This window comes from Odocoileus virginianus, chromosome 3 (genome assembly GCF_023699985.2).
Source record: "Odocoileus virginianus isolate 20LAN1187 ecotype Illinois chromosome 3, Ovbor_1.2, whole genome shotgun sequence".
NCBI classification, from domain to species: Eukaryota; Metazoa; Chordata; class Mammalia; order Artiodactyla; family Cervidae; genus Odocoileus; species Odocoileus virginianus.
This window is the reverse complement of record NC_069676.1, coordinates 70,172,328-70,197,316: the sequence shown is the minus strand read 5'-3', so window position 1 is coordinate 70,197,316 and position 24,989 is coordinate 70,172,328. Positions and strand designations below refer to the sequence as shown.

Genomic DNA, 24,989 nt, shown 5'->3' with positions numbered 1-24,989 from the left:
TAGTTATTTGTAAAAGGCCTTACCCAGTGTGGGTTTAACTTTCTGTGTCCTTGCTCTGCTCATCCATCACATAGGGATGACACCCTGCCCCCACCTCTCCTGCACACAGAGTGTTTGCCCTCTAGTTAAGTCAAGCTGTGTATCTTTCCCAGAGCACCTCGATCATTTTCCTACCTCCTGCTCTTCCACTGACATGCGTGCTCTCTCCTTGGCTCTCCGCTTCACACACCAGCTTCATGAAATCTCTGCATCCTCCTCCAAATATCACCAGGTGACAAGTCTTCCGAGTTTTCTGTGAGTGTTTGACCCCTGGACTGAGGTGAAGTCATTGCTCTCTAATCGGTGCTTCCACATTGCATTGCATTGTAGTTACTTACTCGCTTGTCGCTATTACTCACTATGATTTCACTTTTTACACCTCCATCTCTGTTCACTCAGCTGTTGCAGGGAGAAGCACAGTGACCATAGACAAAGTATCCATGGTTGGCTTTGATAACCAAGGAGCCTTCCGACATGTCCCCAGAACACAGTTGCCATCCCTTCTACTTGGGATAAGGTCACCTCATGGGGACATGAGCTGAGTTTGCAGGCTGCCCACCTAGACTGCTTAGCAGAGTGGACATTGGGGATTTTTGAGTCAGCCTCAATGGGCCATGTTATCCATAGTTGTTTGTTTTTCTCAGGCAGGTTTCATAATCTTAGTTCAATCCAAGCCTGGCTAATCTTCTCTGCCTTGATCCATTCTCCAAGCTTTGGCATCCAAAAGCTTTATCAGGGAGGCAGAGGAGGGAGAGACCTTTCATGTTATCCCTTTGATTAATAACTTGAGTTTCAGTGTTTTTGTTTTCCAGGCTTACATTCTCAACTCCCCTTGCTGCTCTTCGTGGTTGCTCCAGCAGTCAGATTTTAAAGGTTTCTCATCCTAACCAGACTGGGAGCTCCCATGGGGACAGGAGCTAGATCTCATCAACCTTTGCATGCTCAGTGCCTAGCAAACAGCAGCTCAAATACTTGGTACATGAACAGTTGAGAGGGAAGAATGGCTAAAAAGAGAATATCGGATCTTTTTTTTTCTTTTCTTTTCATTTGTAGCTAATATTTTGTGACCCATGCTGCGAAATGTACCATGGGCTCCTTGACCAGTCTCACAGTTACTAAACAAATAAAGTGAAGGCTAAAAGGACACCCCATATTCACTTTCTTCACATTTTAAGCAGATGGAGCAAACAGTAGTTGCTGTGGTTTTATTTTATTTTCACTCCGTCCTCATTGAACTTGGAGTTTACCCGGTGTTGACTCAGCTCAGTCAGGGATCTCATCATGATCAGTGGCTGCTTTCACCAGTTTTCTAGCCTCATACTTAAAAGTTGTAGGATATAAAAGAGGATTTAATTTTGAGGCCAAAAGTCATTTTGAGTAAGTATAAAAATCATATACTGTGATTTTTTTCTAGCTGTGTCTAAAGATACTTAAAAATAAGGTAATGTATCAAAATGATAAGTTAATAAAAATAGCAGTAATTTATTGAATATTTAATATATGGCATGTAGGAGTCACAGGAGACACAGTTTGATCCCTGGGTTGGGAAGATCCCCCGGAGTTGGAAATAGCAACCCACTCCAGTATTCTTGCCTGGAAAATGCCATGGATAGCGGAACATGTGGGCTACAGTCCATGGGGTTGCAAAGAGTCGGACATGACTGAGCACACATGCATACACACAATATATACCATAGTTTGTGACAATACTTTTAAAATATTATATTTACTCTATAGCATCTCTGTGAGTTAGGGAAGAGACCCTGATGGTCAAAGATGCTCAAGTAAATCACCCCAGGTGTGTCAGCTGGTGAGGTGTTCATCTGGCTTTAAAGCCTAAACTCTTTCTGTGGTACCAGCATCTGCAAGTGCAGTTACACTTAAAAACTCCACAGTAAGTCGTTCTGATATTTCTAAAGTTCTCTAACTTAGGAGTGGTTTGAGGATTATAGCATCCTCAGAGGTTAAGGGGTGGATGCAAGGTCTGCTTTGAGAATATGCACTCTCTGAAAGTCATTCATTTTATACTTTAATGTCTGTTTTGGTCTTGGTTCTTTTATATCCACCTATGGCTGAATGAAAGTGTTTTGGTAATTCCATCTACTAATTCTGCTTCTCTTGGTAGTCGTTATACTAAAATCAGCAATCAATCAATTTCAATTTATAACCAGCACCTTACTTGCACTTGGAATCTAGGATAAGATTGGTGTTGGAAGTTTTGGAGAGATTACTGAAAGAATGTTTACCTTAGTGTTGAGTACAGAGAGAGAGGCAGTACTGGGCTTTCTTAAGAACACGGGATTGGATAAGAAACAGAAATGTAAAGCACCTTCTTAGACATAAGGACTTGAGTATATGTGTGAAAACCAGGTGAATGAATATATATACCGGGTATTTTGCATGGGTATTTAATTTTTTATTTAATTGTTTACATTTTAAATCTCTTTTAATGCATGCGGCATGCTAAGTTGCTTCAATCACGTGTTATCCTATGAACTGTAGCCTACCAGGCTTCTCTGTCCATGGGATTTCCCAGGCAAGAATACTAGAGTGGGTTGCCTTTTCCTTCTCCAGAGAATCTTCCCCATCCAGGGATCAAGCTTGCATTTCCTGCAGTGCAGACAGAGTCTTTACTGCTGAGCCACCCGGGAATCCCCCTACAGTATGAATACTTCATTGTATACTTTTGTGTATATTTTAGACTGAATGGATGTCCAAAATTAAGAGATTGCTTTAATGCATGAAGTTACTAAGATATCTGTACATAGCCCAATTTCAATTTATTGGATGTTCAATGAAGCACAGTTTAAACCTACCTGCTATGTTTCACATTTAGATATTATGTACATTTTAATTGAATGTATGGATTTATTTTGAGCTTTAACATTACTGGAGGTGAGTTAAAGACACTAATCTACAGATTGGCCAAAAATAAAAAAAAATAAACAAATATGGAATTTGAAATTACTACCGGAAATGTTTACGAGTTGAAGTACTGAAACTCTTGACTAACAGTTACTTGAGTTAAGTAGAGGTTTATTTTCTCTACCATAGTGAGAAATGAGGAGGTGGACGGCTCCTGGGATTGGTTAGTGGTTTAGTGATAACAGTGTTGGCGTCTCTGCAGTCCTGTTGTCCTTTTCCATATGCTGACAAGATGACTGCCACAACTCTAGGCATTAAATCTGCACTTAAGACAGACAGAAAGGGGGAAGAATCATGTAATTATGGCTGTCTCTTTTAGTCAAGAAAACAAAAGTTTTCCCAGAAATCTCCTGAACCAACTTCTGTTTACATATACTTGGACAGAACATTACCTCATGGCCATGTCTTACAACAGGGAAAACTGGAAAAACTGAATATTTCACTTTTCTTACCACAGTAGTAGAAGACAGTATGAGATAAAGGAGAGAGGAATGACTCTTGGATATGCCAGCTACTTGTATTTTCCATTGAATCATGCGGTTGTTGTAGCATGAAATTAAATGTTTGGAAAGCACTTAGCAGAGAGTCTGACTTAGAGTAAGAATCTGTATAAAAGTTTTTATCATTATCATTAACAAGCTTTATCCTTATTGATAAGGAGTGGCCATTAGCTTGGCAATCTTATATCTCTTTGTTTGTATCTTACACTCTTCTTGCATGCTATAAACCCACTAGAAATAAGGTGGGGCTTCACTGATAGCTCAGCTGGTAAAGAATCTGATTTTAAAACTTAAAGACCCATACATTTCTCACATTAAATTTCTGCATATGCCTTTATTTGGGTTGATGGATTTAAGATAAAGAAAAATCATTTCTGTTTTCTGATTCTGTATTCTCTACTCTCACAGAAATATGGAAGAAACTAGTATTTGAGGACAGTAGCAAATTGCCCAAAACTTTCTGTGCCCAACAACATCATTTGATTTGTGATCAAAGGGTAAAACAAGATTCTGAGGGGCTGAGCAAGAAGTAATTGACCTCACATCTTCAATGCCCCAGATTTCCCTTCTGTAAAGAAAAATTGGTGATTTCCAATCCCTTGATGCAAAGATGTATAATGAGCGTATCATACTAATGTTGATATAGTACTGTGCTTGGGAAAGATATGGAAAACTTGGCAAGGCATGGAGGGTCCCTTTAAAGCAACGTGACCTTTGACTGATTATCAGGCTGACCTTTATTGAAAACTCAAAAAGAGAAAAGAAATGTAGCAACAAGGAATTGCTTATTCTCTATGTAAACTCTTATTTGATATCCTGAAATATTGAATAGTTTTATTTCTTTAGTGTTTTAATTTATTTCCTCAAAATTCTTCAAGGTATTTTTCTCTGATTAAACCTCATCTTGTTTCAGAAGTGCCCCTTCAAGTCTTAAGACTAATTTTAGGAGAAAGCATATTAGATAACTGCAAAAATTTGACCTGAAAGTTGAATAGTAATTCCAGTTAACTGATGTATTATACTCAAAATGCAGGTAATGGTAATAACAGAGAGATATTTCAGGAAGTAATGAAACATTTAATTTTAATTTATTGAGGGGAAAAGAGACAAATGGAGAAAATTATTGTGTTTAGCAATGCAGTGTATTCAGGCATAGAGGTGGGTTTGTAAGTTTTCAGAAAGCTTTTCAGACCATAACGAGGTATATCAATTATCTATTGCCATAATAATACTGTGGAATAAATCACCTCAAAGCAAAGACATTTGAAACACACATTTATTATTTCCCATAAGTCTATGGGTTGGCTACTCTTTTTATTGATGGACACTGGGTTGATCTACACTGCCCTGGTTCATGCATCTCTGGTCCGTGGGCAGGTAAGCAGTGGGCTGTCTCAAGTAGGATGACTTTAGCTTGGACAGTTTGGTTTTAGTTCATAGATCTCACATCTCTTTGTCAGCCTAGCCAAAGAATGTTTATCTGGTGGTGCTAAGAGTCCAAGAGTGAGCTGGCCCAATCAAATGAGAAAACAGCAGACACACACCTGTCCTTGCAGCACACGGGCTAGTGTCCCATTGGCTAAGACAATTCAGATGGCTGCAGCAGGAGACAGTGGGAGAGGACCACACAGTTAAGTGTCACAGTGTAGGGAGGCATTATTTGGGACCATTAATATAACCAATCTACCAAATGGGGAGTGTAACAAGAGCAATCTCTAATCTCTGAGTACTTCAGGTAATTTTGATTATATTGTTACTAATTGGCTTCAGAATTAGCAAACTAGCTTATGGGTAAACTACTTTGCTTGTATTTTTGAATGGTATTTATAATATTTTCAGACCCACTACCAATTTTCTTTTTATTGTTTTGAGAAGTTTCATGAGTATTGCAATTAATTGACCACATCTTCACAATATACCCTCATAACTCAGTTGGTAAAGAATCTGCCTGCAATGTAGGAGACCCCAGTTTAATTCCTGGGTTGGGAAGATCTGCTGGGAAAGGGATAGGCTACCCACTCCAGTATTGTTTGGCTTCACTTGTGGCTCAGCTGGTAAAGAGTCTGCCTGCAATGTGGGAGACCTGGGTTCGATCCCTGGGTTGGGAAGATCCCCTGGAGGAGGAAAAGGCTGCCCACTCCAGTATTCTGGCCTGGAGAATTCCATGAACCCCATGAACCATGAACTTATCCATGGGGTTGCAGAGTCTGACATGACTGAGTGACTTTCACTTTCACAGTATAAGCCTTTCTGTTACTTCCCAACAGATCAAGGCTCCTGTTTCTCTCATATAGCACTTATTATCCTTGATTGAAGGAAAGCCTTGTGCATGAGAGAAAAAATTATTTCAAGTATTTCTAGAAGTAAATTAGGCTAGACAAGAGGAGAAAAAGTTTCAACTAATTGGAATAAATTTCATATTGCTGTAATGTGCCACTATGACATTCACCAGATATTCCTAGATTTAGGATGATGTGTACATTGCATTGAGCCATTGGAAAAATTTGCCCTATGAGCACTCAGAGATGTGACTTTGTCATAATTGCTGAAATATCTGTTTGCATTTACAAAAAGTCACCATCCCTGTTAGAAAAAGCCACCATAATGCCTTAAACTTTCTCTAACTTTGAAAAATTGTCTTATGTAAGCAGATTCTGAGTATGGCAAACACAGAAGCTCACATTTTGCAGCTGAAGTAATAGGTGGCATGTTTTCCTAAGGCAACTTGAGTTTCTGAGCATCTGTTGAAAATTACATATGCCTCTGACCCTCACTTAATTATTGCTAACTTATTCTAACCTTGCCATTATAAAGTGGAAAAGCCCAGACAAAAATTTCAACATAAAAAAATTCAACTTAAATGCAAGAGGGAATAAAAGTGAAGAACCACAGCAATTATTTTCTAAGATGTAAAGAAAATGCAAATGAGCACTGTTTGTGAGCTTATGAAAGATATATGAAAGAAGATAAAGCAGCCATCTGTTAAAATAACTCAAAAGCAAAAATTTGGTGAGTTATTGACTGGTTTTAATAAGCTTGAATGTTGATAGTTCACCCGCAAAGAATTTCAATCTGAAGTCGACTCTTCATTATTTTTCAATCAGCATTCCATGATCAGTGTCAGATCACCGTAGCTCATGCATAGCAGCAGGTGGACCAGATGCTGAACATTAAATTAGCAAAATAACAAGGCAAAATTCTTCTTGCAAGCTTTCATTCCCTCCTGCCTTCCTCCTACACATAAAAATTGGAGACAGAGAGAGAGAGAGAGAGAGAGAGAGAGAGGTGAATTGGGAAAAATTGCAGTTATATGACGCTGGGTCCTTGTTAATGCATTTAACCTTGTTTTGTTTATGTATTGGCTTCTGTTCTAGCATTGTATGTGGCCGAGAGCTGGTAGTAGATGTCTCCTGTGCTCAGTGCTCAGTTGTGTCCAAATCTTTGTGACTTCTATGGACTGTGGCCCACCAGGTCCTCTGTCTATGGAATTCTCCAGGCAAGAATATTGGAGTGGGTTGCCATTTCCTCCTCCAGGGAATCTTCCTGACCCAGGGATCAAGCTTGTGTCTCCTGCATTGGTAGGCAGATTCTTGGACCACTGAGCCACCTCGGAAGCCCACAGATGTCTCTATTACTTCTGTAAAGGTTATTTATACTTTCTCAGGATGAGTTCACTTTACAAATAGCTCAATGCATAACTCAGTGCTGCTGCTTCTATCTAAAAGAGGTTTTCCTGGTTCTCTCTTTTCTATTCTGCCCTTTCCGCAATATACATATCTGTTTCTTTTCAAAATGGCCACTGACCTAGTTACAGATATGATCAGGAAAGAAAATTTTTAGTCTTTTATGATTGGTAAATAGCTTCTGTGTACAGACACTGAAAAGTCAAGTCTTTCATTCCAGTTCAGCCATCGTACCCTCAGAAGTGAATCAATCTGATCTTTACACAAAATGGTTGACGTTCAGCTGCTATCCCATTGTTGTCGAGCATACTCTGTTGAAAATAACAAAATGGGGGCAGAAATATGCATTTTACGATTCCCAGAGCAACTGTAGCCTGTCCTAGATCACTTAGCAGCAGATGGATCCCGTGTTGGTTAAAATTCTGTCTTGACTCTTGACAAATCTCTCAAAAATTGCAGCAATAAAAAGCCAACTTTTCCCAAGGAAGATTGTTGTGCATTTATAGGCATTGCATTATCTGTTACTTATGGCAAATTATAAGAAAATAAAAAGTTGTAGTTGCATTGGTGATTGAGGTTGAAGTAAATTCTATTGCTATATTTTGAAACACAAAAATAAACATTTAAAATAATAATGATACCATTGAATGTTTTCACTGTGACATTAAGTATAAAACATTATTTATAGGATTATTACTAAGAATACATGTTACTATGTTAACTAAAATAAATTTGATTACTATTTTAAAAATGGAATAGACATTGATTCTATGAAGTGGCTATGGAGTTAAGGAAGTCTGAGCTTATAGTAAAATTAAAAAAATGCTAGGATTGTTTCCTGTGCCACGGATGGCAACATGGCAGGTGGAAACTCTAGAAGATACAGATTTCTAAAATATAAAATATGACACTGAGACTATTTAAGATGGCAATAAGATATCTAATCTTCTTAAGCACCCTAGATGAAGCCAAAACTTGAAGACATCTGTGTTTGGAGCACCACCTGTGTTGCATTAAGATGTGCTAGGTCCCTTGCACGGGAACTCTGTGGGTTGTGGGCAGTCCCCTCAGTGCTGGAGCAAAAAGAATATGCTTAACCATTGACTTTTATGAAAAGTGGATGGGTTCAGTTTCATGACTATAATGGTTAACATTTTGCTATGGAAATATGAGTATGAAAATCCAAATGTAATTGGCAGGAGTGCTATCATGCTTTTCCAAACAGAATTCTGAAAGCCATGTTAAATGAATTTCTTTGAAGTCAGTGACATTCACAAAGACAACTTTATGAACTGCAAGTATTCTCTGATGATGTCTTCAGCCTATGGATCAGGGTCAGCAAATTATAGCCCATGGCCAAATCTAGCTCATTGCCTGTTTTTGTTTTGTTTTATTAGAGAAGTTTTAGGTTCACAGAAAAATTGAATAGGAAGTAGAGAGTTCTCATGTCCTCTCACCTCACCCACAGTTTTCCCTCTTATTAACATCTTGCATTGGTTTATACCTTTGTTGAAATTGATTAAGCAATATTGATACATTTTTATTAACTAAATCTAGAGTTGACTCTTTATGTTATATATTCTGTGAGTTTTGCTAAATGCATTATGTCATGTATCCACTGTTCATATCACATAGTACAGTTTCACTGCCCTAAAAATCCTTGGTGTTCCACCCATTTATCATCCCTCCCTACCAACCCTTGAGTACTGATCCTTTTGTTGTTTCCATAGTTTTGTCTTTCTCAGAATGATCATATAGTTGGAATCATACAGTATATCTCCTTTTTAAACTGACTTCTTTGATGGCTCAGATGATAAAGAATCTGCCTGCATTGCAGGAGACTACATTTGATCCCTGGGTGGGAAAGATCCCCTGGAGAAGGGAATGGCTACCCACTGCAGTATTCTGGCCTGGAGAATTCCATGAACATAGGAGCCTGGAAGGCTACAGTCCATGGGTTCACAAACAGTCAGACACGACTGAGTGACTAACACTTCTTTCACGTAGTAATATGTATTTATTGTTCCTCCATGCCGTGTCATGAATTGATAGCTCATTTATTTTAATTGCTAAGTAATATAGCTCAGTTGGTAAAGAATCCACCTGCAATGCAGGAGACCCTGGTTCAATTCCTGGGTCGGGAAGATGCCCTGGAGAAGGGAACGGCTACCCACACCAGTATTCTTGGGCTTCCCTTGTGACTCAGCTGGTAAAGAGTCTGCCTGCAATGCGGGAGACCTGACTTTGATCCCTGTGTTGGGAAGATCCCCTGGAGAAGGGAAAGGCTATCCACTTCAGTATTCTGGCCTGGAGAATGCCATGGACTGTATAGTCCATGGGCTAGCAAAGAGTCTAGGACTGAGTGACTTTCACTTTCACTTTTTCATTCCATTGTATGTATTTCCAGTTTGTTTAACAGTTCACCTACTGAAGGACATCTTGCTTACTTTGAATTTTTGGTAATTAGAAATAAATCTGCTAGAAATATCTGTGTGCAGGTTTTTGTGTGGGCATAAGGTTTCAACTCTTTTGAGTAAATATCAAGGAGCATCATTGCTATAATGTGTGGTAAGAGTATGTTTACTTTTGTAAGAAACCACCAAATTGTATTCCAAAGTGGCTACCATTTTGCATTCCCACCAGTAAGGAATGAGAATCCCTAATGTTCCATGTCCTTGCCAGATGTTGGTGTTGCCAGTGTTTTAGATTTTGGGGGTTCTAATGGGTGTTGGTAATCGCCTGTTTTAACAAAGTTTTTTTGGAACATAGATGTTATTGTCCCTTTACCTACGTCTGCTTTTGTGCTTCAGTGGCAGAGTTGAGTAGTCGTGATAGGCACTGTATGACTCACAAAGCCTAAACTATTTTCTATCTGGCTTTTCATGGAAAAAGTTTGTAAAGACTTGCTTTAGAATATTTTTTTCTCCAGCATATTCCCTGATGAATTCTTTAGAATTTATACAAAATTCCTATGAAACATTTGTGTTTTGTTCATTAGAATACTCATGAACCCATAGGTCTTTTACTAGAACCATGGAGTAGATCCATCATTAATGCAGTGATTATCAGGTCCATCCTGCAAAGAACTTGGCAAAAATGAGACATTTTTGTTCTTTTCTTTATTGAACAAAACACCTTTTGGGGGAATTAGTATAAACAGAAGTTGTCTCAATCCAATAAACTGTCATCATAAACTGTATAACTACAAATAGAATAATCTTGAATCCATGCATATACATGAAAGTGTACATATATTTCTGCACAAATGTGTAAATATTTACTAATTACAAGTAATTTTCTTGATTGAAAAACCCTACTTGTGGTCAGGATTGCTCCTCCTTCCCAGCCTTCTTATTATAGTCAGCAATAAAAAGGAACACACTACTTCTACACAACCTGATGTGGATCATCATGAAAGATGCCAGACAGAAAAGAATGCATAGTTTTCCTATGTGTTTAGTATCAAAATTAGTGTAATTATTTTGAAAAATAGAAATTGGTTTCTTGCCAAAGAATATGACTTGGAATATATTTGAAGATGTAAGTTATTATAGCATGTAGAGAAAAAACCTAGTCTCTTCTTATGACTCAGTGTGAACTATCCATTAGTCACAGTGTATCTTGGGGCAATGTTTTCCAAATTTGGTTGACATAGATTTCCAAGCCTGACTGTATTCCACCTGATTTGCAGTCTGAATTATGGATCACCCAAAGTGACTCTGACTGGAGAAGGAAATGGCAACCCACTCCAGTATACTTGCCTGGGAAATCCCATGGAGGGAGGAGCCTGGGAGGCTATAGTTCATGAGGTTTCAAAGAGTCAGACTCAACTTAGTGTCTGAGTATGCAAGGTGATTCTGATAGAGTTGTCCTAAAGACTCTTACTATTTTTTAGCTCTACCAAGTATCTAAGAAATCCCTTGAAAATTGAGTTACAGTGTCACTATGCAAGCAATGCTTAGAGAATTTAGACTGTTTTGATTGGTAATTTGTCCAACATCATTAAATGAAATTTCTTTTGAGGATATGTACACATCCAGTCTCCTTCAGAAATATTTTATTCTTTGAAATAGGAACATGAAATTCCAGATCACCCTAAACTTGATTTCACTAATGAAATAGCCAAAATTTTGATTCATCTCTCATCCTATGCAGTCACCCAGCCATCTGTCTTAGTTTTCTGATTACATGGCTGCAGGCTGGGCATGGAGATAATGCCTTACAAGCTGTCATAGCCCTCCAAATTGTCAACAAGTGCATGAGATTGAACTGCTGAGTCACTATAGCCATCTTTGTTTAGCACAGGACTGCACACGTTACGCTCACAGTCCTTTTTGTCTTTCAAGTTGGAACATCCAGTTCATCCTTAAGCATTCCTTCTTTAATTTCTGATCAGAAAATTATGGAAGTTAGGTGATAGGCTGGGATAAGAACAACAGATCTTCCCTGTGGGGGTAGTTGAATTATTTTCTGGGGCTGACTCTGTCACTCTCCATTGTTAAATTAATTAAACAAGGAGACCCTTACACTAAGGAGGCTCTAATGTTGTGGCCTATGTGAGCAAACTAAGCCTGTAAATGCTTTTAAGTTTCCAAAATCAATATGCTAAGGACAACCAATCACAGCCAACTAAGCCTTAAGCTATAGCCATGTAATACTTTGCTTTCTCTTTTGCATGTTCTCTGTGTAAGTCTTTCTCCAGATTCTTCTTGGCAGAGTACTCTTAACAGCTTAAGATTTGGCACTGCCTGATTCCGATTATTTTTGCTCAAATACACTTAAAATTTTTAATATCACTCAATTTATCTTTTAACATGGTATGCAGGAAAAAAAGAAAGTCATACATTTTCTCTCAGCCTTTTCCTCTTTAAAATCTGTATAATAATTATTCTTTTGATGCCGTGTTATTATGTATTAATTATGAGCATATGAGTAAAAGCACACTAAAGGGATAGACACAACCATCTGTCTTTAACCTCCCTGGTCTGCTTTGGCCTATCTGGCCTGGAGTTTTATGGAAGATTCTCTTTTGCTCTCCCACTTTGCAGCCCCGCTTCCCTCTAGTTCATTGTGGATTGCTGTTTTGCTATTCTTCTTGAACAATGCATACTCTCTTTTAAAACTTCCTAGTTTCTGACAGGGCAGCGTTTACAGTCCTTTATTTAATATTTAAAACCCTTACAACTGAATCCAATATGAGCCTCCTTTAGTCAATCTGAATTTATGAGCTGCTCCTCTGTGCAAAGCAATTTTTTACTCTGCATGTTCTATTTCATCTGCCTGGAATGCATTTCTTACTTACCATTTCAACTTGCCTGAAATATTTTTCCCCCATCATTCCCATTATAGACTTTCTATTTCTTTTTTTTTAAAGCCCAGCTGAAATGTTAGCATCATCTGGATTTTGAAAACCCCTCTAACCCAGTAGTAATACCTTTTTCCTTTGTGCTCCTATAACATCCAGTTATTTCAAAACCTATCTTTAACACTTATGCTTCCTCTCAATGTAGATATTTATATAGTAAGGTATCAATTTCTTTCAGATTTTAATGTTTCTGAAATTGGAATTTATTTTAAAAATGATGTATATTTATTGATTTTCTTTTTTCCTAGAAAATTATTATTTTAATTCCAATTGATGGGGTCTTATGTTCAGTGAAATAGAGACTATACCTTGTGACCCTTAGTTATCTGTGGGTTTCTTGGGTGATGAGAACCATGTCTTATGCAGTTTTTATTTTTATTTTTTCTCACAGCTTCTTGCACATAAAAGGTAATCAATAAATGCTTTTTAAAATAATAAAATACATACAATGATATAAAAACAAAAGATACAATATACTGTTTCTTGGGCTGTGTGTGAAGTGACATCCTGTACTTTGAAGGTTCCCTGGGAGTTCAAATCATAAGTCCTTCTCCAATATTTCTATCATTTATGCCTATTTTACACCTGTCATGATATACTGGGAGAGATATAACATCCTTTGACTCTCATGATGTTTTAAGCATGATCTGTTTATTTTTTTCTTTGAGATCCAGCTACTACATTTTTATGCCTGGCCACTTAACTAGGCAATAATACCTTTTGGTTTGCTTTATTTTGTTTCAGTCATCTTGCTCAGACAGCAGGGAGGCCTATTAGTAGCTTTCTTGGAACCTATTTACAACAAATCCTTTCTATTTACTATGTATCACTCTTTGCTGAAAGTCATCTGAACAGTTTTGCTGCTGCTTCTTGGCCCTAAGTTGAAAGAAACATCAATTCAAATTGCTTCAAATAGATTTCCAATTATTTTTGTTCTTAGAGCATTGAGAGATTTACCTGGAAATTTTCATATCCTTTTGTTTTGTACTTTAAAACTTTTTCTCCACTTTTTAAAAAAGGCACTTAAATGTATCAGAAATTATCTTCACTTGACATTTGAACTGAAGCATCTCTTTATTATCCTCTTTCCTTCCTTGGATTGCTACTCTGATTTTTTTTTCATTTATTTTTATTAGTTGGAGGCTAATTACTTTACAATATTGTAGTGGTTTTTGTCATACACTGAAATGAATCAGCCATGGATATACATGTATTCCCCATCCCTGTCCCCCCTCCCACCTCCCTCTCCACCCGATCCCTCTGGGTCTTCCCAGTGCACCAGGTCCGAGCACTTGTCTCATGCATCCAACCTGGGCTGGCGATCTGTTTCACCCTAGATAATATACATGTTTTGATGCTGTTCTCTTGAAACATCCCACCCTCGCCTTCTCCCACAGAGTCCACAAGTCTGTTCTATACATCTGTGTCTCTTTTTCTGTTTTGCATATAGGGTTATCGTTACCATCTTTCTAAATTCCATATATATGTGTTAGTATACTGTAATGGTCTTTATCTTCCTGGCTTACTTCACTCTGTATAATGGGCTCCAGTTTCATCCATCTCATTAGAACTGATTCAAATGAATTCTTTTTAATGGCTGAGTAATATTCCATGGTGTATATGTACCACAGCTTCCTCATCCATTCGTCTGCTAATGGGCATCTAGGTTGCTTCCATGTCCTGGCAATTATAAACAGTGCTGCGAAGAACATTGGGGTGCATATGTCTCTTTCAGATCTGGTTTCCTTGGTGTGTATGCCCAGAAGTGGGATTGCTGGGTCATATGGCAGTTCTATTTCCAGCTTTTTAAGAAATCTCCACACTATTTTCCATAGTGGCTGTACTAATTTGCATTCCCACCAACAGTGTAAGAGGGTTCCCTTTTCTCCACACCCTCTCCAGCATTTATTGCTTGTAGACTTTTGGATAGCAGCCATCCTGACTGGCGTGTAATGGTACCTCATTGTGGTTTTGATTTGCATTTCTCTGATAATGAGTGATGTTGAGCATCTTTTCATGTGTTTTTTTGCCATCTGTATGTCTTCCTTGGAGAAATGTCTGTTTAGTTCTTTGGCCCATTTTTTGATTGGGTCATTTATTTTTCTGGAGTTGAGCTGGAGGGTACTCTGATTTTTTAAGGATAAAGAAAAAATAAAAAATAAAAAGCCCAACCCGTGCAATGACTTTCATTTTTAATTGTTTTTTTTAATCCCTAGCTGAATAAAAAAATAATTATAGCAGCTAACATTTTATGTTTAGCTTTGCTATGCACTATGGGAAGCATTTTATGTCAATTATCTTTATTTTTAAAGTAAACTTATGAGGAAGAATTGTTATTATTCCTGTCATATGTATGGGCTTCCCTGGTGGCTCAGGCAGTGAAGTATCTGCCTGTAATACAGGAGACCCAGGTTCGATCCCTGGGTTGGGAAGATCCCTGGAGAAGGGAATGGAAACCCACTCCAGTTTTCTTGCCTGGACAATCCTGATGGGCTACAAAGCATGGTGTCACAAAGAGTCAGACATGACCGATGACTAAGCACATATGGGGAAAAATTATTATTCCCATCAAATGTGAGATGATAGCACCTCTTTTTTGAAAATCCCCTAATAACTTCTTATTCTTTCTAGGTCCTTACTATGAATTAAGAAGTCTGTTCCCAGGTTTGATCCCATTACTTCCTGACCTCTTCTTCTAACACTCTGCCAAACTTTACCTTTCTGCTTTTGCCTTCCTTATCTTCTCTCGCCTCATGGTCTTGCCTCAGGGACGTTGCACTTGCCACTCATGAAATGTCATTTCTTTCCATGAATATCCACACCTGTTCCCTCACTTTCTTCAGGGTAATCTTCTTGGTGACACCTTACTGGGACATATCTAAAATATCTATTAAATAGCTACATACCCGATCCAATCATTATATTCTATTCTCTAGTCTGTTTTATTTTTCTTTCTAACGTTATCATGTTCTGATATACATTTGTCTTCAGTTCTCCTTTTTGCCTCTCTAATTTCAAAATGTGAGGGTAGAGATTGTAACTCTTATTAACTTCCCAGGCCCTAAAGCAGTGTCTGACCCATAACAGGAACACAGTAAATATGTGTTGAGTGTATAAGTGTGTGAATTAGAGACATTAAATAATTTAAGTTCTTTTAACTAGTAATTAGTAGAACTAAGGTTCCACACGGATGGTTTTATTTTTTTACATTCAGTTTTTTAATATATTTCAGGAATTTCTTGTATAAAAGATGGAAGGTTGTCTGTACCTTCTTGTAATTCATCTACATTATCTTGTTTGACAACGCAGACCAGACTCTCTGTACAGAGTTGACTTGGCAGATTTCTAAATGTCTTTCAGAAGCATTTTTAGATACATCATGCATACAAGTTGTCTTCCCTGAATTTATTTTTTAATTGAAATGTGTCCATAATCTTCTCATCTCTGAACTGCCAAATTATACCACAGTCTGCTGATCAAGATTGATTCTGAGCATGTGGGACACATTTTAAACAAGAAAGAATCCTGTTTGTCGTTTGTAATGTGATGGCTGATGCACTGGAAACAGATTGCATGGACATTAAACTTCTGTCCACACATCTATATTCAACAACTCAAACAATAAATATTTGCCTTGATGATTGCTTTTGTTGGAGAGGTGCAAACTGCCATGGCTTCAGATTTTTTGTATTTTTGTTCTTTTCTAAAAAAGACTTTGACTTGAATATAAAGACTGGTAAGGAAGATGTATGATTTTAATACACATTTTGGGAGACTAGTTTCGTGACATGCTTGTGAAACAGAAGCTAAAGTCTAATAAGTCTGCTAATAGGAGCAGAAAGTCATTTCTTAGAATGACTCTACAGCTACCTTGTTAACGTTGAGGATAATCTGAGCTGACATTGGATTGCTGGTTTCTTCTTATGAGAGGTCTCAATGCGTGAAATTGTTGCATATGTAATTTAGGTTTCCATGATCCAGCAACCTAGTGATGTACACAAAGCTGAAATAAAATTCCCGCTTTTCCCAGATAAAATATTCAAATTTTCACTCTTTAAACATCTGTTTTTTATTAGAGACAGAGGGATATTGTAGTTGATAGAAAGATGATAGCTTAATACCTCTTTAGTAGTTTGGTTTTCCAACAAATTATTTCACTTGTCCTGCTAGTGATTTGGGGGCCCATCAATATTATTGTGTATAGTTTCAGGATAGAAAGTGGGTAAGAAAGAAGCTTAGGCTAGTATCAGATGATACTGTAACTATACTATACAATACTATATCGTACCATACCATGCCATACCATAATATACCATACCACACCATACTTGGAATAGGAAATGGCAACCCATTCCAGTATTCTTGCATGGAGAATCCCATGGACAGAGAAGCCTGGGGGGCTATAATCCATGGGGTTGCAAAGAGTCAGATACGACTGAGTGACTGAGTAGGTATGTACCATACCATACTATATTGTTAATGTTCTTATACTACACTGTACTTCAAACCTATACTTCCAGACAAATGTTAGAATGATTTATATTTGAATCACAGTCTGTAATTCAACACATTATAAAATCCCCCTTCCTCTCTCATTTTTTATATACCGTAGTATCCCTGAATGTTTCATTCTCTCCCTTTACTTACTGTCTTACCAAGCCCCAAACGATGTGTCCTTTGCTTTAAGAGGTATCCTCTTTCCTCCAGTCAGATACCACTACACCTGTTCTCCAAATTCAGAATGATAAAATTGTGGGAAGTGGATTTATCAAGAGAGCTGAGAAGAACTGAAAGGGAAGGAGAATGAGCAAATTCTTTGTAACTAGAGGTGATGTAAGAATGTTAGGATCAATCGAATGTTGTATTTCTTTTGCCTCCTTCAGAATATTTTTACCTAGGAACAGGCCTGTTAATATGAGGGGCTCCATAATGGTCAGGTCAGGTACAAGGAGCATGCCTGTAACCTATAGTGTGTTCATGAGTGATTCAGAAACATGAGAACAGACATTTGGGAAGCTATAATCTTGGCTTTCATACATAAGAACTAAGATATTACAAACAGTAATTAATTCTTTAGTCATTCTAAAGATAGCATTTTAAATTTGCCTCTGGTTTGTACTTTATATTGAATATATCATTGGGATGATGGAAGTTTCCCTTTCTTTTGGAGAATGTCTGTCCCCTTTCTATTCTTATCTCCAAGCTTCTAAAAGACAATAAATGTGGAGTTTTTGAGCAAGCAGGCTTCCTTCCTAACTGGAGGGGATAATATGGGATACTTTTTCTTTTTTTAATCAATGAAAACACTTTAGAATACAAAAGTTCTACCTTATAGAGTCTGAGTTCCTGTAACATGTACGGGTGACCTATTTTTACAGTTGCATCTTAACTCTAAGTATTGATGGTTTTTTTTCAACTATTTTTTTGACTTACTTTTTTTAAAATTGAAGAATAATTGCTTTACAATATTTTGTTGGGTTCTGCCATACATCAACATGAATGACTTTTTAGTCTTCTAACTAGTCTTGAGCTAGTCATAGAGGGTTAACTTCCTTTATCTTAGTCTTTAAGACCTGCCTGATCCATCTCTCACAATATATTTACAGATGCACACTGAGCTCCTACTATGTTCCAACCACGTGTGTTATGTGCATGTCATATCCTTGAGTCCCAGCCACAATTTTTACTTTTATTTCAGAATTACCATTCAGCCAAATGAACCCTTAACTCATGTCTACCCTGCTACAATATGCTTGTCCAAGTTTTTTATCTTCAGAATTCTCCTGAGAGTAGGGAACATGGTAATTAAAGGACTAATTCCCTTCCTTTCATCCCCCCATCCTATAATATCTTCATTTGTGAACAAAGTTTCTGTCCTGTTCTTTGCTCTCATGGTGAGTGTTAGGTTTCACATCTGTATTTGTTTTTCTTTTGTAAGTGGGCTTTACTTTTTGGATTGCATATATAAGACTCCAATAATCCAAGACTATGCTCCAACCACAAATGCTGAAGAAGCCGAAGTTGAACAGTTCTATGCAGACCTACAAGACCTTCTAGAAATGATACCAAAAATAGCTGTCCTTTTCATCATAGGGGACTGGAATGCAAACGTAGAAAGTCAAGAGATACCTAGAGTAACAGGCAAGTTTGGCTTTGGTGTTCGAAATTAAGCAGGCAGAGGCTAGCAGAGTTTTGCCAAGAGAACCCACTGGTCATAGCAACACCCTCTTCCAACAACACAAGAGATGACTCTACACATGTACATCACCAGTTGATTAATACCGAAATCAAATTGATTATATTCTTTGCTGCTGAAGGTGGAGATGATTTATATAGTCAGCAAAAACAAGACTGGGAGATGACTGTAGCTCAGATAATGAACTCCTTATTGCCAAATTCAGACTTAAATTGAAGAAAGTAGGGAAACCCACCAGAGCAGTCAGGTATGACGTAAATCAAATCCCTAATGATTATACAATGGAAGTAACAAATAGATTCAAGGGATTAGATCTGATAGAGGGCCTGAAGAACTATGGATGGAGGTTTGTGACATTATACAGGAGGTAGTGATCAAGACCATCCCCAAGAAAAAGAAATGCAAAAAGGCAAAATAGTTGTCTGAGGAGGCCTTACAAATAGCCGAGAAAAGAAGAAACATGAAAGGCAAAGGAGAAAAGGACAGATATACCCATTTGAATGCAGAGTTCCAAAGAGTAACAAGGAGAGATAAGAAAACCTTCCTCAGTGATCAGTGCAAATGGTGGAAAACAATAGAATGGGAAAGACTAGAGATCTCTTCAAGGAAATTAGAGGTACCAAGGGAACATTTTATGCAAAAATGGACTCAATAAAGGACAGAAATAGTATGGACCTAACAGAAGCAGAAGATATTAAGAAGAGGCGGCAAGAATACACAGAAGAACTATACAAAAAAGATCTTCATGACCCAGATAATCATGATGGTGTGATCACTCACCTAGAGCCAGACATCCTGGAATGCGAAGTCAAGTAGACCTTATGAACAGCACTATAAACAAAGCTAGTGGAGGTGATGGAATTCTGATTGAGCTATTTCAAGTCCTGAAAGATGATTCTGTGAGAGTGCTGCACTTAATATCCTAGCAAATTTGGAAAACTCAGCAGTGGCCACAGGACTGGAAAAGATCAGTTTTCATTCCAATCCCAAAGAAAGGCAATGCCAAAGACTTCTCAAACTACCACACATTTGCACTCATCTCACACACTAGTAAAGTAATGCTCAAGATTCTCCAAGCCAAGCTTCAATAATATGTGAACCATGAACTTCCAGATGTTCAAGCTGGATTTGGTACAGGCAGAGGAATCAAAGATCAAATTGCCAACATCTGTTGGATCATAGAAAAAGCAAGACAGTTCCAGAAAAACATCTACTTCTGCTTTATTGACTACACCAAAGCCTTTGATTGTGTGGATCACAACAAACTGTGGAAAATTCTTGAAGAGATGGGAATACCAGACCACCTGACCTGCCTCCTGAGAAATCTGTACACAGGTCAGGAAGCAACAGTTAGAATTGGGCATGTAACAATGGACTGGTTCCAAATAGGAAAAGGAGTATATCAAGGCTATATATTGTTACCCTGCTTATTTAACTTATATGCAGAGTACATCATGCAAAATGCTGGGCTGGATGAAGCACAAGCTGGAATCAAGATTGCAGGGAAAATATCAATAACCTCAGATACACAGATGACACCACCTTTATGGTAGAAGATGAAGAAGTACAGAAGAGCCTCTTGATGAAAGTGAAAGAGGAAAGTGAAAAATCTGGCTTATATTTAGCATTCAGAAAACTAAGATCATGGCATCCAGTCCCACCACTGCATGGCAAATAGATGGAAACAATGGAAACAGTGATAGACTTTATTTTCTTGGGCTCCAAAATCACTGCAGATAGTGACTGTAGCCATGAAATCAAAAGACACTTGCTTCTTGGAAAAAAAGCTATGACAAACCTAGACAGCATATTAAAAAGCAGAGACATCACTTTGCTGACAAAGGTCCATCTAGTCAAAGCTATGGTTTTTCCATCATGTGTGGATGTGAGAGTTGAACTGTAAAGAAAGCTAAGCACCAAAATGTTGATGCTTTTGAACTGTGGTGTTCAAGAAGACTCTTTGAGAGTCCCTCGGACTTCAAGGAGATCCAACCAGTCAATCCTAAAGGAAATCAGTCCTGAATATTCATTGAAAGGTCTGATGATGAAGATGAAACTCCAATACTTTGGCCACCAGTTGTAAAGAATTTACTCGTTGAAGATACCCTGATGCTGGGAAGGATTGAAGGCAGGAGGAGAAGGGGATGACAAAGGATGAGATGGTTGGATGGTTTCATTGACTTGGTGGATATGAGTTTGAGCAAGCTCTGGGAATAGGTGATGGACAGGGAAGCCTGGTGTGCTGCACTCCATGGGGTCGCAAAGAGTCGGACATGACTGAGCGAGTTAACTGAACAATTCATTCCTAATTATGGGCAAAGAGCCTGAGTGTATATTTAAGTGGGTGGTAAAGGACAAAACCATAAGATTTATTTGCACAATGAGATCAATCTGTTTCTGATAGTCAGTCTTAGTGTGGGTCCCTCTAGCCCTCTAGGACCAGATTTTGAGATAGAAGAAGGACTTGAGTGTAAGTAGTTTGTTTGGTAGGTGCAGGAAACATGAGTAGGAAAGGTGGGGAAACACAGAAGGAAGGTGAAGTGACTATATCTGAAGCCACTGACATATCAAGACAGCCATTGATGTTGGTCACTGATCTTAACACCTCTGGAAAATTCTGGAAAAATAGTGTGAAATATACCTTGCCCCCTGGGTGAGCAAGCTGGGTATTTACAGTGCAACTCCATTCAGCCGTTGATTTAGACTGCTCCCTGGGGTAGCAGTGTTAGTCACGGCAGACTTCCAAGTCTTCAGAGGTTCCTGGGCAAAGAGCTGCAGATTCTGGCAGCTGCTATTTGCACAGGAGCACACTCAAGTAGCAGGACCCGAGGGATGTGGGCAGGCAACCAGCAGCATCTGCTCTAGACTGACAGTCCACAGTTTTTATTTTCATAATTTCCACTTATTTGGCACAAGTAAAACCCTTAGCACCTACTTCTCAAGCCCATTTTAAGTAGTCAATGTTTACTTCCTTTTTATTCTTTTTGGAAAATAAAATTTCTGAGTTACAAAATAACTTCACATGATTAATCTTTATATGTGAATACTTAATTTATCAGTGACAGGATTCATTCAAAACTAGTCTTATCAAGTAACACTTCAGGGTGTTGTGTATTTGGTCAAAACTATTTTAGTAAGTTCTATTATGGCCCTGCTATTTTGGATCAGAATTTATTTTTAATTGGAGAGTAATTGCTTTGCAATATTGTATTGGCTTCTGCCATACAACATGAATCAGCCATAGGTATACATTTGTCCCCTCCCTCTTAAACCGCCCCTCCTCCACCTCCCACCCCAACCCACCCCCCTAGGTTGTCCCAGAGAACCATGGTGAGCTCCCTGTCTTATGTAGAGCTTCCTGTCAGCTCTCTATTTGACATGTGGTGATGTGCACGCTGCTCTCTCAGTTCGTCCCAACCTCTCCTTCCCCTGCTGTGTCCACAAGTCTGTTCTCTGTATCTGTGTCTCTGTTCCTGCCATGCGAATAGTTTATCGGTACCATTTTTCTAGATTCCATATACACGAATTAATATATGAAGTTTTTCTCTTTCTGACTTACCCCACTCTGTATAACAGGCTCTAGGTTCATCCACCTCACTAGAACTGACTCAAATGCATTTCTTTTTTGTTGTTGTTCGGTTGCATCTGACTCTTTGTGACCCCAAGGACCACAACATGACATGCTCCCCTGTCCTTCACTATCTCCTGGAGTTTGCTCAGACTTATGTCCATTGAGTCAATGATGCCATCCAACCATCTCATCTTCTGTCACCCCCTTCTCCTTCTGCCTTCAGTCTTTCCCAGCATCAGGGCCTTTTCCAATGAGTTTACTCTTCAAATTAGGTGGCCAAAGTATTGGAGATTCAGCTTTAGCATCAGTCCTTCCAATGAATATTGAGGATTGATTTCCTTTAGGATTGACTGGTTTGATCACCTTGCTGTCCTTTTATGGCTGAGTAATATTCCATCGAATATATATCACAACTTCTTTATCCATTCATCTGTCAATGGACATATAGGTTGCTTCCATATCCTAACTATTGTAAATAGTGCTGGTATGAACATTGGGATACAAGTGTCTTCTTCAATTATGATTTTCTCAGGGTACATGCCCAATGGTAGTATTGCTGGGTCATATGGTAGTTTTATTCCTAGTTTTTAAAGGAATCTCAATACTGTTCTCCATAGTGGCTGTATCAATTTACATTCCCACCAACAGTGCAAGAGGGTTCCCTTTAAAGCCTAGAATAGACATATGTTAACCTGCCTGTAGAAATGTAAAGTGCTAGAGCTCAAACTTGGAGAAGGAAATGGCAACCCACCCCAGTGTTCTTGCCTGGAGAATTCCAGGGACGGCGGAGCCTGGTGGGCTGCCGTCTATGGGGTCACAGAGTCGGACACGACTGAAGTGACTTAGCAGGAGCAGCAGCAGAGCTCAAACTGGCCAGACAGATTATATAACCGAGGCTCCTGCCACCTGTTAGTTATGCAGCAGATGAGGAAACAGGATCAGTGAGAACTGCTTGGCTAAAGTTGTAAAACTAGTCTTTCCTTTCTATAACCCAACATAAAACTGGAGAGAACTCCCAATCCAGGATAAAATGCCTTGCTTTTCTGGGACTGAGGATTGAATTATAAGCTTCTAGAACTAATACAAAGGTGTTTGCATCTGGAGTTGTTGGCTGTATCTTGGAAGTTAAACTAGTTGTTCCTGGGGTTTCTAACCACAATCACAGGGTTTCCTTCTCCTGAGATCTCACATGTATGATTCAGATGGTGTACTTACTATGTTTTTAGACATAGGCTTGATTTTCATCATCTCCATACTCTTTGCACCCAGTCTGCTGGCCTCGCTTTGCATTCAGAACTCTGCTTTGGTGCTTGAGTTCTTATTAACTTTATTTCCAGAAAATTCCCCAGACTAGCTTCTATTATAAAGACTTTTTATTAAAACTGAGAAGAGTAAAGCATTTAAGCAAGTGGGAATACTTTAAATTAGCTCCATCTTGATTCCTTTTCGACAGTTAAGATTTATAATAAAGCAACATAGATTGAGTGCCCAGACATTTAAATGTGGACTTTCTTTTGATTTTACACATTGTTGCATGCCTCTCAGCATTGAGCCTATGAAATTTTTCTTGGGAAATCTTTAAGGTCTATCAGAATTATTAAATAAAGACAAATTCCCTTAGATGATAATAAAGTTTTTAACTACTAAGAGAAAAATATTTTTTTTTTTTTAAAGATGACTCTAAATTAAAAAGTGTTTTCAAACAAATAGAATAATCTAAACTTTAAAAGATGATCAAAAAGAATCTCAACTATGTGGAAACTAAGAAACTCACTCCCAGATTATTCTTTAATCCAAGAGAAGACAGTGAATATTGCAAACTCTCTAGAAAGCAATTTAATGAGACACATCATACACAAACCTACAGGTTATAATCAGAGTCCTAATGCTTACCTCAGAAGAGAAAGCAAAAAATAAAAGAAGCCAGAAAGAAGAAAAAGCAAGAAGAGGAAAAGTAGAAAGAAAAGATGTGATTAATGAAAAAGAAAGCAAAAAATTTTTTAATGCTGGAGAAGATAAGTGCTAATCTGGTTCTTTGAAAATGGCAGTAACATTATTATCCCTTAAAGTCTATTAAGAAAAGTAATAGTAAAAATATTGAAAATGACCAAAGAGAAGCACATATTTATTTGTTGAATCATTAATTTATGGAGTGGGAACTATGTGCAGGCATTGTACTGATAAGCACGTTATTTCACCTAATCATCAAGAAGAGCCTTCTGAGATGGGTACTACTTTTATCTTCATGTAACCTGTGAAGAACCTGAGGCTTAGCGAGATTAGAGAGAATAAGTAATGTGTGCAAGATTGCACAGCTAGAAATCAAACCCAGGTTATCATATTCAGCATCTTCATTCCTAACCATTGATTGGAGATGGTGGTTCTTATTTATTTATTTTGGATACAGTTCTAATGGCAGGGCTTCCCTGGTAGCTCAGGTGGTAAAGAATCTGCCTTCAGTGAAGGAGACTCGGGTTCAATCCCTGGGTTGGGAAGATTTCCTAGAAAAGGGAATGGCATCCCACTCTAGTATTCTTGCCTGGAGAATTCCATGGACAAAGGAACAGGCTACAGTCTATGCGGTCACAAAGAGTCAGACCTGACTGAGGGGCTGACACACACACACTTAGTTCTACCAGGAAACCTCAGTGTGGGTTCTATAAATCTCCCTTCTAAGAATTGTTATGAGAGTTTTAAAGTATTTTTTAGT

General features: G+C 38.2%; 1 long non-coding RNA gene across 1 annotated transcript in view; it reads left to right on the top strand.

Moving 5' to 3' along the window:
* Positions 1-24,989, top strand: part of LOC139034452 (uncharacterized) — a 136,833-nt gene that overhangs the window by 103,849 nt on the left and 7,995 nt on the right. The gene's annotated exons all lie outside the window — the stretch shown is intronic.